This window comes from Diadema setosum, chromosome 9, assembly GCF_964275005.1.
Source record: "Diadema setosum chromosome 9, eeDiaSeto1, whole genome shotgun sequence".
NCBI lineage: Eukaryota > Metazoa > Echinodermata > Echinoidea > Diadematoida > Diadematidae > Diadema > Diadema setosum.
The window spans coordinates 34,724,713-34,741,996 of record NC_092693.1 but is presented as its reverse complement, the minus strand read 5'-3'; the positions used below and the strand labels follow the sequence as shown (position 1 = coordinate 34,741,996).

General features: G+C 36.5%; 1 protein-coding gene, 1 long non-coding RNA gene and 1 other non-coding gene across 5 annotated transcripts in view; all 3 read left to right on the top strand.

Moving 5' to 3' along the window:
- The window catches only part of LOC140232566 (septin-7-like), a 126,214-nt gene that overhangs the window by 56,367 nt on the left and 52,563 nt on the right, over window positions 1-17,284 (top strand). The window lies entirely within an intron of this gene.
- On the top strand, window positions 7,446-9,702 carry LOC140232526 (uncharacterized). The gene is made up of 3 exons (XR_011901489.1): window positions 7,446-7,552; window positions 8,197-8,294; window positions 9,500-9,702. It is a non-coding gene; the product is annotated as an uncharacterized lncRNA (long non-coding RNA).
- On the top strand, window positions 11,017-11,089 carry Trnas-gga (transfer RNA serine (anticodon GGA)). The gene has a single exon. It is a non-coding gene; the product is annotated as a tRNA-Ser (tRNA).

The following is a 17,284-nucleotide window of genomic DNA, read 5'->3' as shown; positions in this document are numbered from 1 at the left end:
CTAATTTGTCTGCACAAAATTGTATTTGTGTACTTAGTGAGTTTGTACTTCCTGCACATGGTAAAACCCTTTCAAAATTAGAGCTGTGTACTCATAGATCAGTATCAATGTTTTACCAGCATCTGAAATGGAGTTTTTCTGTTTACCTTTGACTTTGTTACATATCCTCCTCCTCCTCTGCCACCCCACCCCCACCCTACTCAATATTTCTCTCTGGTCTTTGGGAAACAATTCCGTGTCTGATTTCGGGTATTGTACGTGGACTAATGGAAAGATTTGGTATGCGGTTTTGCAGGAAATTCCTAAAAAGAGTGGGCATTTAGAATGTGACATGCAAAGCCATGTAGCCCCTCTCTGTCCTCTAATTTATTAATGCAGAAATTGTGGGGGATTTATTTGTTGAGTTCATGCTCTGCTGACTGTGCTATGTATAGTGTAGGTTTAAAGTGATATGGTTTTTGTGGCTTGGCATTGCTGTATTACTATGCATACAAAGGCAGCTATTTTCTTTTATAGGGAAAGGTTTGTGCATGCAAGGTCATGCACTGTAGTGCTCAGAAATCAACAATTCTATTTCATTTCCGAAATGGCAATATGAGTTCCAGGAAATGAAATAGTTAACAAATTCAGAGCACATTTGTTCAAACAGCACCCAGTATTTCATTGATATGACATTATGGCAGATATAAAATGCTACCTAGACGCTTTGTTACCAGTTCTTACTCTTCTTTTATAATTCAGTTGTGTTTAAAAAGTCATATATAATGCCCAAATAAAACAGAATAGTATGAATACAAGATTACATCAGAAATGGTATAATTACACAGAGACAGTAAGATGTTCTATTAGCCATTATTATAGTTCTATTAGCTATTATCGTGCTGAGATTATACTGTGATCATTACACACACTTGTATGCTTATTTTGGTATGAAGTCTAAACCCTATCATCTTCAGCTGTCTCCCTTTTTATTAAAGGGATGGTATAGTATTGGTAGACATGAGGATTGGGCTTTAAATATCAAGAAACCACTTATGAAGTAGAATACCATTCTAAAAGGAATTCAAAGTTATTTGATGAAAATCAGATTGAAATGGCTGAGACATCAAAAAACAAAGTAAAACAAAGTGATTGTAATAAAAGGTTGGTCTCACCTTTTATTAGAGTTACTCTGTTTTGGACATCTCAGCCATTTCAAAACCAATTTTCATCACATAAACATTAAATTCCCCTTGGAATTACACCCTCTTTCACATTTCATAAGAGGTTTCTCATTATCTCACCGAAAAATGCTAGAAACCTGAAGTTAGGTCTCAACCAAAACTATACCATCCCTCTAATATTTCAGAATGTCCTCATATATTTGTAGTCGCAAAATAGAATGAGAGTGGCATTGTGTAGCTCCACTTATTACCATCTGTCCTTAAGCCACAAATATTTTCATCATTCACATTCAATGTTATAGTTGCACCAAGGTATAAGATTATCCCATATAATAGATTTGTACAATGTTATACCTATTGCAGATAAAAATGTAATGTATAGGAACTGTGGGATGCCAGGCTTCCTTGCTTTCCCTGTAACCATACCATTATAATTGAGCCTGTCTATTAAACACTGAACAAAGTCTATGGAATGTAAAACAACAAGGGCAGCCACAAAGGCAGTACTGTAGTGTGTCAGACATGATGACTATCTGTAGCCCCCAGGGAATACAAGAATTTCTTTGAGGTCAAGATGGTAGGTCACCTCAGGTCAAATGCTTTTAAACTTTATTGCCGTTGTTTATGTTATTTTTCCATTATTTTATTAACCTCTTTTTTTTTAGTCTGATAGTTAGTGGGTGATTTACAAAGAAGCAAGTGCTAGCCACACAAACCATACAATTTCAGCAGGTTAAGACATGGACACAAAGCACCTTGTGGAGTAATTGTATTTATCATAGTGTGACTTACTTAACTTTATAAGATAGAATTGCACAAAATCTCAGTGCTTGCCAAAGAGCTTTAAATAGGAAGAAAAACTTCCATATTTAGATGGATAGAATGTCGCCCAAAAATGTTAGACATATTCCATTGAATAAACAATCCTAGCACTTTTATGGCTGAAATAGTTCAAGATGGAAAAAATTAAAAGAAAAGAATATCATTTATCACGGAGGCTGGGATGAGTTGTCATGAAGTGTTTTGTTTTTAATTTCCCAGTAGCCTGGGCAGAAATGTGTTGCTGATTGAGTGATACCAGGGCCCTGTTGTATGTTGAGTTGTGATTGATTCTATCTAGTTGTAAGTCCCTCAGTCACTCCCAAATAATTTTTTAAATCCATCTAAAAAAAGGTTAGAATTGATATCAGTCAGAACTTTTGAGACTGAATTTTACAATTGATTCTAAATCAATCATCGGAAATTCAAAAAAAAAAAATCAATTGCAAATTGTAGGTTACCTTGAAATTTGATATCAAACCAGGTTCAAGTAGCAGCACTTATCCCATAAATGTGTATCACCTTCCTGACTGGATGGCTATATATGGGCCTAGACCTCAAAAAATGCATAATGCCAGGTCGTAGTCTTAATATCAGAGGTGATGACACAAACGCAAATATAATTTTTGCAGATTGAGAGATGTGTGCATTTATAAAGTATATTCTTAGGCAGGGATTTGAGAGAAACAGACAAAAAAGCTATCACAAAATGAAGAGGGTGGTAGATACACTGTAGGAGGACAAGACAAGAAGAAAAGGTCAGCTTCAGATCTTGTGCCGGCATTGTATAAATAACACGTACAATTGTAAAGACTGTTCAGATCCTTAGGTGGAGAGAAAAGGGGGTGGGGGAGGGGGGTGGGTGTAAGAGAAGAAGAGAGTCACATTTTAAGGGGAAGGGGATCGGCAGATATTTATATAGCTGTCCGGCAATGGTATTGAGCGTTTCAATTTCGAGCAGCTGTGGTTGCAGGCAGCCAGGAAATGATTACAGCACCGGCGAACGAGGTCAGATCCTTGCTCGGATATATCTGCTCATCTGTTCCGCTGCCGAGCCCTCATAGTAGATTAAATCCATATTTTTGTATCATTTACTCCACAATTGAGCACTACTGTCCTTTCAAGTATAGACATGAGGTCAGAATGTTGGTGGGGGATGCGTGTAGGCCCTATAAAATGAAAAATCTGTACTTGTGGGTAATGTTGAATATTTAATATTAGGAGTTTGCACATGTATTGTAAGCACCATTGATATCATACTATACCATAATTGAAACTGATATGCTCGGGTTCTTGCATTGCTAACAATTTCATTCAATATACAATCATTCTGTTAACAGCTACAAAAACAACAAAGATTCACTGAGAACCCCCTTGTCATACATACTCTGACACACTTCTATTACCCTGCGATTGACAAGATTGATTTCTGTCAGCACAGCACATATTACATCGTTTATAACTTGACCACAATAATGTAGTTGGCGTTGAGGAGCAACTATGTAGGAAATAAAACTCATAACATAGAGACAGACCGCATAGCCATTGATGCACCAGATGCGACTACACTCTTGACAGGTGAAGTTTATGAGCGCGGCGTGCCGGGAGACATAACTTTCTGGCGTAAATCAATCTGCGAAGAATGAAATGAGAGCCAGCCATGCGCGATTAATGGAGCAAAGTTCGGAGGCTGGATTTTGCCGCACGAGTCATGAATGTTTGTGTTCTCCGGAGTCGATGTCGGAATTTGATACTGTTGAACGATTAGGAGAAAAATACCAATGGTCATGCTGTCACCACTTTAAACATTTCTTTTAAAAGATTCGACAATCCATGACTGAAAGACGGCACAACCGTACAAATGTGGAATATTTTGTGATGTGGAAAATTTCTGCATGTTTTGTGATACTCTTGCAAAGATCATCATGTCATCTCAATGTTGTGTACTACTTTTTGCTCATGTGAATTACTACAAGATACCTGTATTGTTTGGTTTACAGTTTGCAAAATAAAAAGTGTGCAATCCATTTTGACTTTTAAACAAGAAAACATTTATCCCTAATTCTTGGGGCATTGCCTCCTGTCAAACTGTCAAGTTTGTATCAGAAATCATACAAAATGGAGACCTGGGTTGAAAGAATTTATGAAAATGTGACAATTCTTACTATTTTCAACATTTATGAGTGGAAGATGTTCATATGATATCCAGTGATGTGGTTATGTTGATATCCAACTTTGTTTTTATCACACTTGACATTTAGGTACAGGTACAGTTGTATGCCAGTATCATCAAATGCAAGTCATTCTGAAGTGAAAGGGGTGTACACTTCGTAGTTTAGAACTTTGTGAGGACTTTTACTTGAGTACCTTGGGGATCTTCATTTTGGAAGTTCACATTTTGTAGAGGTAATGAAAAGAATCCTCACAAGCCTTGGAGTATTACAAGTACATTATAGGGCGAAGCTGATATGTTCCAAGTGCATGCCAATGAAGAAAGTTGGGTCTTCTTTGTCCTGCCTGGAAAGCAGAGCTTTTTTGAAAAAGAGTGACGGTGCTGCGTAGGAGAAGAATTCCCAGGCTCTCAGGCTTGTCAGATCTCGTTGCCAAAACGGCCAAGAAAAATCTCGCAGATCGCGGGGAGATGTGGAGGAGAGCCAGCCGCATGGAGGATTTATGTCGCAGAGACTGTGACGTGATTGCGGCAGTTTGAGGTTCGGTTTCAGTGATGTCATAACCCCAGGACAAAGTGCTGGATGTATGCAAAAAGCATGAGCTCCAGGAGACGGCTATTTCGTGTCATTCTGTTGACATAGAAAGTTTTCGGGGGGAAAAGATTGATTTCTCAACATGAAAATAAGCGGATGAAAACCAATGCATTGAGCCGTTTGCCGCACCCTTCAACGACATTTGATAGTTAATGGCAGTTGTGTTTGTGAAAGTAGATTTGAGAGTCTCATGCGTACAAATACTAGTTGATTTGTTTCATTAGCGAGTGTAGGGGTTGACTTCACAGGTTACCACACTTCATTTTCAGCAAAATTGATAGCTATGCTGAGGTGACTTCTCCATTTCGCCAATAAAGGTCTGAAAGATACAACATGTAGGGTAATTTGATAGCAATAGCAGTAAATTGTGATCACTCTGTATCCTTTTGGTCAGTATTGAAGAATAAATTCACATAGAAATGGTTACAATGTGTCACCAATTTTGCTCTTGCATTTCAGGATTGGCTTAAACGTATTACTGCCTTCGTACCACTCTGAAATATGACGTATGATTAAACTGCAATTTTTGTAATGAAAGATTAGCATGTTTATATGCATGCATGAAACATCTTCTGGAAGATTTACAATGTACACATGTAGTTGCAGTGTGTTACACATTTTACTCTGAATTTAGAATCTATATTTTGAAATTTGAATTTTCTGAAAATTTTAACATCTCTTTATATCTGGATAGTAGACTATAAAATAGTTAGGAACAATTTTTGTCCATTGAGATGCATGGAACAGTTAAAATGTTTCCATAATTGATCTTTCCAATCTCCATGATTTTCATACTGTATTCTAGGTTCATCGTCGCAGCCCTCCATATAGGTCTATGTACGTATCGTGATAGGAAGTGTACTTCTTTGCTGTAGAGGTGGGCAATTCCACGGTAAATGGGTAGTTTTATGCACTCAAGACATGGAGCAATTTCATTTGAAAATATTTGTTTCAATCATCTTTTTTTCTTTATTTCTTGAATACATGTGGTAAGGTGAAATAAAATATTCAACCTCGTTGAGTCCTGTTGTTATTTTTTTGTGATGTGCTGGTTTGTTTGTTTTTATTTAATATTATTGATAATGTGCAAATTTGAAATAAAAATTGACATAAATTGCAACTTGTATAAAATAAATTTTCTTAGAAGACACGCATCCTGGTGGATTATAATTCAAAATTTATCACCAACGCACCGAGAAATCATTTTCTTGTTCGCCCTGAACGATTACAAGAGTTTTGAGAGAGTGGAAAGCAAGCTGGACCGAAAAGATCGGCGTTCTGTCCTACTTCAGTTACGTACGTTCGGCCTCAATTTCGTTTGGTTTCCAGGCGTCAGAGTGTAGTTATTTTGTGTTAAATACACTTTGCTGACGACAGTTTCAAGTTAGGTTTCACTAATTCAACAGAAAATTAAATCAAATATTTAATATCCGTATTCAAAGTTACCAAATTCAATTTTCTGTCCACGCCGCGAACGTACGTAACTGCTAGTTGAGACACTCCAGTGTCGTTCGATTTAACACAGAAACGCGGACACTACCCTGAAGTTAGACATCTGCCTTCGGTTTCGCGCCACAAGCATAGCTGTCTTTTCAGAACATTTAGTTATCTAGCTTCAGCTTCCTTTTCTAATTCTGTCCAGTATGTTACGTGCGTTCAGTGGGTACGCTCCGCTTGGTGGGACGCACGAACGGTGGACAGAATCGCCAATCGGTCTTCGTTACGTGTGTTCTGAACGCGCGTAACTCAGACAGATTGTTCCCATGTCTTGTTTATCTCGTTGTTTCGCGCCGTTCTGTCCGAGGTTGCGTATCGTTCGCATGAAATTTCCCGTGTTATGTCTGCATTGCGTATGTGCAACCCATCGACTGCTCTGATCTGAATATGACGGAGGTGATTACGACTCTCGCTGACAAAAGGTAAATTTTGCATTCTAGAGTAGAATCTTCCGTAGTTTTAGGATTAATGGCCCTGCTGGCATTATTAGAAATTCTTTTGAGATTCTCTGTATGCTAGCTTTCACTACTCGTTTTCGAGTTTACACGGACGATAACTGAGCCTAGTCCCACATGTGTTATTTTTTGTCAGTAAATTCTTCGTTGCTTCCAGCTTCAAATAATCTTTCTTTTCATCTTTTCGTAATATTTTTCCTCAAAATAAAACCAAACTGACAGTGACAGAATAGCAATGAACGAAAGCTAAGCCAAGAGAGGGTACTTTAAATGGCTGAATACAAGTTTAACTCCCACTGTCCATCGTGAGCTGACGCACTGTACAACTACGAGTGTAAAAATACTGTAGAATCTATTAACTGTAACGTTTTACTTTTAATATAGAATTTAGAAAGCCAGGCTAGCGCTACGCTAGTGACACGAGTCCCAAGTGTAACCACACGATATCGTTAGTGTTTGTAGACACCCATGATCAAACAAGTTAGAAAAGAAAATTTACTAGGTTTACATCGGGATTTGACTTGATTTATTTCTGCCTAACAGGTTAACAATGTAAGAAACCAAAGTGCAAACTCGACTTCCAACGTTGTTGATGTTGTCCTTCAGCCACATGAGCTCAGTCTACTCATTGCAGTTCTCTCATGATTTCCATGATGTGATTTATTTATTTAGATTCTATTTCTATGTTTTGATGTAGACTAGACAACTAGCAACTTATGTGAGAAGCTGTGCTGGCCTGTTCTGCACCTTTTAGTGCAATAGTGGTGATTCAATCTGTGTCGTGAGTGACCAGAGCGTCCCTTCGATCATCATGCCGGTGCCCAGCCTGTCTGCTTTCCAGTGTTACGGTGAGGTGTGTATACATATTTTTATGATTTTGCGGGAGGGCTCATTGGAGCTAAGCGACCCTGACTCAATGTACAATCTGTTCATAACACCCTGTCTTGTGTGGCCTGGACAGTTGTCTGTGCAGAGCCTCATTCCAGCTGTTGCACCATCCACCATGTTTGCCCTTTGCTTGCCTGTGTTGTGTCCTAAAAACGACCCCTGTGATGAAATCAGCCCCAAATCTTTCTGCTCTAATAAATATATGACATGACCGAAGTTCCGCAACTTCACTTCGCAGAAATTCTGCGATGCCGATGTTATGTTTATGTACAGAGCTATTTTGTATATATTTAATGAAGATTGTAAATTTGTATTGCATACATGATTTAATGACCACTAAGCAAATTGTGTAGGAGAAATGAAATCTCTTTCTACAGTGGAAAACAGACATTACAAGTAACAGTAATACCTTTCAAAGAAGCCATGGCCTCCATATTTTTAATGCCATGCTATTATGTATTGTAAATATTTTATTTGTAGATGTCATAGAACTGGTACATAACTAGTCTTCATTTTGTTGTCTTCCATGATATTTTGGTCCATTGTCATGTAGCCACATCTGTGCTTATTTGGGGTTTTCTTCTGATACGATTATCATTTTATTTATAGAAGCTGCATGGCCCTGTTCTACAGCTTGTGGTGGAGATTTTCTGAGTGCCCAGAGCATCCCTTCATCATGCCTAGCCTGTCTGCTTTGTAGTGATAAGGTGTGAATGCATATTTTTGTTTTATTATGTAATCTTTTTTTTTTCTTTTGGCCAAAAAGGCTGCTACATTGGCACTCCTAAATATGTTAAGGTTGCATATAATATATATATTTTTTTTTAGACCATGACAAAAAAAGGTTCCTTTTATTTACAGGACTATTTCTTGTTCATTTTTAAAGCACATAAATTTATAGTGCATACATGAATAAATGATTGCAGAGCAATTTGTGTAGGATGTTTGTTGGAGATATTGAATTGCTTTCTACAGTGTAAAACAAACATTAATTGTTACCCCTCAAAGATAGAAGCCATGGCCTCCATTTTTATTTTATTTTTTTACACTATGGCATATTCTCTTTTGTTATGAAGATTTTATCATAGATATCTTTTTGAATTTTTTTAATATTTTCATGACGTTGCAATCAATTCTCTGTATCGCCAGTGACAGTGTGCAAAAAAACTTCTGTGCATGCTGAAGAGCTCTGTCACAGATACACTGTGGGATTCTTTTGTGCCCTTGTTCACTTCTGGTTGTCTCACGCTAAGTAGAGGTCGCAGTTCCCAAATGATTCAAGGGAGTTAATCGTCTGCTTTTCCATTGCCATCCCTTTTTTTTCTTGGTTAAAGTTCAGCTGAAAAGAGTTGAAAGTTTCTAAGTTTTACTGATTTGCGGTCACTAGAGTCGTGGTTCACTACTGCAAGGCTTCAATGTGCTGGTCACATGATGGAAAGCGAAGAAATCTTCAACAAAAAATATCTCTGGATAAAGATAAAGCATGATCTGAGTGCATGTGCAGTCAAAACCAGGTCAAGTTTGTCCCGTAAGCTATCTCATAATGCATCTAAAACACTGCTCTCCGCACGGCACCTAGGTATTGGCGATACCAAGAATTACACCTATCCTTTTTTTGAAACTTTGGCCAGGAAAGGTTGCTAGGTGGGTTGATAGATTTTTTTTTTTTTTTTTTTTAAAGAGTCTACTGTATTTGTAGTTTGTGTATTTTATTGCTTGGTTTACGGAATAACTATGCAGCAAAATGTTCAACTATATTTCAATTGCAGGTGACATGTACATGCCTTTTGAACAATCTTTTTATCTGCGCTCAGTATATAGGAATATTCCAAACTTTCAAAAATTTTGATAAAATGAACTCAATATGTGTATTTGTTGATTATGTATATATATATTTTTTTTTTTTTGACAGGTAAAAGACATCCTGGATGATGACTTAATGGGGAAAAAAGAGGCATGGAGTTTTCATGTGGTCGATCAAAGACGACATCTCCGGAGAATCTACAAACAACATCCTGTGCAGAATGCCTGATCCCATTCTCTTGGAGGAGCAAAGCACCACAAGACAGCAGTTGTTTTTTTTTTTTCCTTCAAGTTGTAAAGTATATCAGATGGTATGACTTTAGCTTTTAACTTTTTGCAAGATCTAATACAATGTACTAAGAAACCACTTATGAAATTTTTATGAGCATACAATTCTACAAGGAATTCAAAGTTTAGCTTATGAAACATGGTCTTCAAATGGCTGAGGTATGAAGCCACAAAGTAAACCAATGTTATTGAAATAGAAGATCTGGGTTTCAACTTTTATTAGGATCACTTTGTTTAACTTTCTTTTTGGATATCTCAGCCTTTCCAAAACCGATTTTCACTTAAGTAAACTTTCAATGCCTTTAAGAGAACCTGTATGCTATTTCAAAAAGTTAAAAGCTGAGTCATCACCTAAACCGATACTTACCATCCCTTTTGTTTTAAAGCAAGATATAAACAGGGATACAACTGAATAAAAAAAGTTGTTACATTAGCTGCTTTGTTTCTTACTGTGGCTGATGAACATTAAGGCGATAAAAGAACGAACAATGTCAATTTTTATTGTGTTCAGAGCCTGTATGTTGATCGAGTTTTGGAATATGATGACTGAAATTCCAGAATGGGCCCTATACACCATTTGAATACATTGTACGTATGTATCGAATGGGCAGGCACATAAAAGGGTGTTTTTTTTTTGTGTGTGTGTTTTTGTTTTGTGTGTGTGTGTGTGTGTGTCTAATTTACAAATCAACTCATAGGTTGTAAAGTTAAGAGTTCTCTGACAGTACCTGAACATTTTGGAAAGTGTTGTTCTTTGAAAACAGTTGATGGCACATAAACTTCTTTATGTTTCTTACTGTGGCTGATTTACATTAAAGGTCCAGTTTACCTTTGGGAGCAGTGATTTAAAATATGTTCAAGATATCACATTCGATGCATATGTGTCAGTCTGTTGTATCACAATATCCTACCATTTAAAATGTTCGCAATAAAGCCAAAAGTATAAGGAGATATCAGTATTATTCTTGATAAAGCATATGTTTCTAACTATGGCTGACGGACATTAAGGCGATAGAAGAGTGAACAATGCAAGTTTTAATTCTTGTTTATGGAGCCTGTATGTTGATGTAGTTTCAGATGTGATAACTGAAATTCAAGTTTAGGCCCTATACACCATATAAAAATGTACACTGTATTGAATTGGCAGGCAAAGAAAAGGGTGCTTTCAAATTCATGGAATTTTTCCGTCAAGATGTTTTCACTGCTGTCAGGCAGAAGCTCGGTGGTCTAGTGGAGATGACGCCTGTCCGGAGATCAGGGGGTCGTAGGTTCAAATCCTGCTCGAGCATGTACGTCCATGATTTATTAACATTTTTTTTTTTTCTGCTGTCAGGCAGAAGCTCGATGGTCTAGTGGAGATGACGCCTGTCCGGAGATCAGGGGGTCGTAGGTTCAAATCCTGCTCGAGTATGTACGCCCATGATTTTTTATATCATGGCTACTATAGAAACACTGATCAATTCAGTGCTTATTTACGTTGATGTAGGGCAAATTGTCAATCAGTTGCAAAGGATGCTTTGTTCTCTAATTTACAAATCACCTCATGGGTTGTAAAGTTAAGAGTTGTCGTACAGTACCTGAACAATTCTGAAAGTGTCATTCTTTGTGTATTGATTCCCTATAAGGATTATTTCCCTAATGAATGTTACAACTATTCATTTTCGAATGAATGTAAATTGAAATGAACAGATTTACCTGTTGCACTATCAAATAACAGTTTCTTTTCACATTGAAATCAGTTATTGGTACATTAACTGCTTTATGTTTCTAACTGTGGCTGATGGACATTAAATGCAATAGAAAAATGAACAATGCAAGTTTTAATTCTTGTTTCCAGAGCCTGTGTGTTGATTGAGTTTGGGATGTGATGACTGAAATTCTAGTTTAGTCCCTTATAAACTGTATCAATACACATGTTTTTTTTTGTATCAGTAAAAAAAAGTTTTAAATTTGGACAGGCAAATACTATCCACTTGATTTACATACGTGTACGTGTATCTAGGAATATCAAGGTGTAATGGACACGAAATGATAACTGCTGACCCAATGACAACAGCAAAATGCTCCTTTGCATACAGTATTTTGATATTTCAGCCTTTGTATATACTGCACATTGTGGTTTAAAATGAACTACACAATATACTGGAGAACGGGAGTGTATTGTTAACCTTGGAAATTAAAAAACTCTGTAAGGTTCAGGTTTCTGTCCTACTCTTGTGTTACATGCGTTCACCACTAATGCAGTGATACATGTCATATCATGTACTTTGGAATTTCAAGAAACTCTATTGCAATGAAGCTTTGGCTTTTCCTCACACACACACATGCACCCACACAGATATGAATATGACAACACTTCGCCCGATTATGGAGGAACTTGGTACAAACACGATCTCGCCTTTCGGATATGATGCACAAATTTTCTGGCATTAATCATGAATGCACACTTCAAAATGACACAAATAATGAATGTTTTCACAAATATGGACAACCTAAATTGTTCTTATCATAATGTATCAGTACAATAAATAGTGTCAGATGATTTCAAATCAATATTTGTATTCTTTGTATGAGGAATCCATCATTCCAATATTTCTGTCCTACTCTATGTGTTACACGCGTTCGCCCCATACCTATTACACATGTCTTACTTACATACCCACTCAAGCTCTATTTGAATACAAAGTTATCTTTTCCTACTTAAAAATATTTAATATAGGTATTAGGCAACCAAACTCTGAAATATGGATACTCTGAAGACAATTTTAATTTTTCATGTTTTTCCAACCTAAAACTACCCATTTACTGTGGAAATGCCCATGTCTATATAGGGAGAAAGTTGTCACATGGGAAATTAGAATTCTCCTCCTCCCCCCCCCCCCCCAGATTTTCATTACAATGAGTTGTTTCTGGAGGATTATAGTTCAGAGAAATATGTATATATTTTTTGTAAGCATTCATGGAGATTGAGTTCTTTATGTACATGAAGGAGAAGCCTTATTACAGAAATTACAGACCAGAAAGCCTGACCTTTGTCATTTCAGAATTTATTGCTTCCCTCATGCACTTGTGGGGCTGAATATTCCTCTAGCAAATTGAAAACACTGTTGCAAATCTTGGTGAAAATCCTCGTGAATAAAGAGAAAGTTCATGTGACCTGTGTACCACTTGCATTGCTGTGACAAGGTTGCATTCATTGATGCATTGAAACTTTAATATGGTGGGAAAGAATGTTTGATCATTCGTCCCAACTAAAATTTTAATAGCATCATAGCTGAAATACTAAATCTTAACAACCTCCTTTCAAAGTTTCAAAGTCTCATAATGTACATTGTGGCATTGAATTGGAAAAATTTATGAAGCATATTAACTGTGATCTCTTGGATTGACTTATTTTCATTTCATGCCTCCTATCCTACAAGTCTTACTCTATCTACACATAGAAACCTCAAACCAATTTCCTCCAAACCATGTTGATATGGTGACAGGCTTTTCTCTTCCTTGCTGTGGTAGGTTCTTGGAAATGTAATTGGACGGAAATATATTTTACTGGAATGCTCTTCGTCACGTGTTCAGGATTTTGTGGTAATGGGTCACGTACACGTATGCTGGAACATACAAAGATAAAAATATCAAAGAGACGTACATGTTTTGAAGAGCGGAGTGGTACATCTTGTATGTACACTGTACATCAATGGAAGGGGGGTCACATTAGTTGAGAATTCACCTTGGAAATGAAAATGACCTTGCACTTTGGTATTCATCGTCTCATATGGAAATTATTGAATGGATGGTTGATTTCTTTAAAGTGTTTTTTTCCTGTGCCATAAAAGAGAATTAGGTCTCAAATGATCCTCATTATCTGTACTGTATATTTAGTGGGGCAGATCAGCACCTCATAGACACGTTATCACTAGGCATCCGTCCGTAAGTGTGAATCGGGCCCATAGAGTTTCAAAAGGCATCACAAAACCTGCTCTATAGTGAATATGACTCACTTCCGTGATAGCGTTTTTGTGATTTCCATCGCGTGGTGATAAAATCAATTTTGTATGTTGTAATCATGATAATGGTTATTGATACTTGGAAAGGCACAATCAGCCAATCTTTTACAAATGTTCATTCCCCCTTCCCCACCCCATCTGATACATGAAATACAACTTACATGTATTTCTTGTTTTACTAGTGTTCTTTCAGGCTCTTGGCTACAGCCATGATAGTCTAAGCAACCCTCTTTTGTCAAAACATGTTAGTGTTTAGATGCAGTCTTGACGAACAATTAGTAAGTGAGAGAAAAGCGGGCAAGACTCATTTGTGGTTACCTCTAAAGTCTTTGAGTGCTTCAAATGCAGTTAAACTAAACATGAACTGAAACTGGAATGAATGATAAACTGTCATGCTTTGTGTCTCATGAAATAGAGTGTATCTTTATTGGACTTTGGTCTCCTTTCAAGAGACTCCTTTTAATTTTGATGTTATATTTTTTTCCTGGTTTGTAATTCAGTCATGCTAATGAGCATTAATTTCTACTTCTGTTCTTTAGGTGATTCATTTTGTTTATATCGTAGATGCCTGTGCTTGAAAAACTATGTACAGTGCTTGAAGTGGAATGTAGCAGGTTATAAAGTGAATTTTACTTCTCAGCAATCTTCTTCTTTACTTTCACATCCAATATACTGGAAAAGTCACAAAAACCGACGTTATTATTCATCCTATTCGATCCATTTGTCCACATAGGTCAAGGTAAATGTTTATCCATTGTATTTTATCCAGCAAATATGGAAACTATACAACAACTTTTATTGATGGTGTTGGTGTTTCATTTGGGACAAAAGTACTTGAATTTTCTTAGCGATGAGTTTGTTTTTGCAACTGATTGACAAATTGCCCTACATCTCGACGGAAGAATTTCATGAATTTGAAAGGAGTTTGTTTAAATTGTTTAGTGATCAAGGAGGGCCTCAACCCACGAATCTAAAAGCCTTTTCTAATAACGGGAATTGGTATCTATATAATATTGGCTTTTAAGGGATACACTAGATTGTATACCTGGGACCATATTTTTAAGAGTGGAAGACAAATATGCAATATATTTTGTTAGTATAATATTTCATGCATTGGGACTTCTAAGACAATTTCACTGGCACCACTTTGACGGAATGAAAAAGAAGAACATTGCTATTTTGCAAGAGAAAGAATCTGAGACTTTCCACCTTGGATATAAACAGCATATTTCAGGTATATTGTAAGCAATATTTCTGTAAGTGTTGCTACTTTAAACTGACAGCCACCATGTAAAAAATTGTAAACAATAACATTGAGAAATATGCTGACATACATACAGTACAATATGGTCCCAACTATAGGCCTATTAAACTGTGTCTGATGTACCAATTCAATGAAGGTCAGGATTCAAAGAGTTACATTGTATAATGAAAATACAAATGTACCAGAAATGAGCCAAATATGAAGGGAATTTTTGTCTAGAAAAGGGTTGCTGAGCTAGACATGGGTCATGGTAGATAGTGTAATAATAAATGCATGTAAATCACCAGCCAACTACTGTATACGCCGAATTTTTCGTGAGGTTTTTATTTTCGCGAATTTCGCGAGTCAGCTGCTATTCGCAAAACTAAAAACATGCAAAAATATTGACTCTAATACTGATATGAATGTAACATACGCGTATACATTTCTCCGTTCAGTACATGACTCCACAATCGCGAATTTAACCACTCGTGAAATTGTCGGGAAGTCCTGATTCGCGAAAATTTAGACTCGCGAAATATATGGCGTATACAGTACCTGATACTCCCTACAAAGAAAAGCAACAGCTATATGGGTAATTCCATAAAATAGGGACCCACATTGTGACATGCCTATTTTGCCAATAAAATCAGAAAATTAGACTTTTGTTCAACATAACCTTAAAAAACATTCATATTGAGTAAGTCCCTTGACAACTGACTGAAAATTAACATTCTAAACTGAAATTGAAGGAAGTCAGCATACCAAATTGCAGTGTATGGGGAAAAACTGGTTCACCATGTAAAGGGGACACCATTGGTGTCCCCCTTACACGGTGAACCATCCATTTTGGCATCTTACCACATATTTCAAACTAGTTCTATGTTTGTTTCAATAGAAGTGATTATTTTGAAGTAAGAAATTAACTATACTATTGAAAAAATGACACAACCCCTATTTTTGGCCAGGAAAAAGATTCTTCAATGTTTCTCGTGTAAGGGGGACACCAAATATCATTTTTGCATTTTTTTTTTCAAATTAATAGAGTGGTCAATTTTTGATACCTGTTACAAAGAAACCACAGCTACATTGTAAAATATGCCAATGAGGAGCAATTATTGTTGTGATAAGACACAAAAAATTAGCTATCACTGTGCCCCGACGTAACATTTCGGGGGACACCAAAGCCACGTGTGTGAAAATCATAATTTGGTCTTTTTTTCAAATTCATTTATTTTACCCAAATTTTCTCTTGAAATCTTTTAAACTATGTGATTGCTACCAAAATAACAACAAACAGTTCAACACTGGTCCTTAATATGGATTCCACACTCATAAATTAAGGTTTCTCGTGTAAGCAATTATGGGGACACCAAAACTTACACGTGAAACGTCTTTCTTGGGATTTACATGCGCAAATGTGTATCAATTGATGCATGAATTATAATCATAGTGTTCAAAATTTGCTCTTCTTTTATCATTTTTGACCCCTTAAAATAGAGTTTAAAACACAAACAAGCTGTAAATCTGTCTATCTGGTGTTACAGTAAAACGTCACACAATTTTGCCCCAAAACGTTGTGATTTTGCACTTTTTGTCAAAATTCATGTGGAACTTTGAAGAAGCAATTGCTATATTTTACTTGGAAAAGGAAGATACTTACCTGAATAAGAGTATTCAGAAGTAAAATTGATTCAGGGTATGTAATTTTTAAGCAATGACAATATGAAGCAAATAGAAGGGGCATTTAAAGGGATGGTACGGTATTGGTGGAGATGAGAATTGGGCTTTTAACTTTTTGCTAGATACCAAGAAAACACCAGGAAATGATGTAGTACAGAACATACCATTTTAAGAGGAATTCAAAGTTTATTTGATGAAAATCGGGTTTGGAATGACTGAAACATCCAAAAACAAAGTAAAACAAAGCGATCGTAATAAAGTGTGGGTCCCACACCTTATTAGAATCGCTCTTTTTTGGATATCTCAGCCATTTCAAAACCAATTTTCATCAAATAAACGTTAAATTCTTCATAGAATTACATGCTCTCTCATATGTCATAAGAGGTTTCTCATTATCTCACCAAAACATGTTAGAAACCTGAAATTAGGTCTCAACCAAAACTATAAGATCCCTTTACCTAGTGGGACCCTTTTTAATGGAATTACCCATATACACTATACTAACAATGTAAATAGACACAAGCTTGTCTGTAAGGTGCTTGAACACATGTAATCATTCTAGAGGGACCATGAATTGCTACTTTACTACAGGACATATTAGCAATTTTCAGAGTGCAAAAACAGATATTAGATTGACTGGTAAATATTCTCCACAGACAGACAGAGAAGAGTTTCT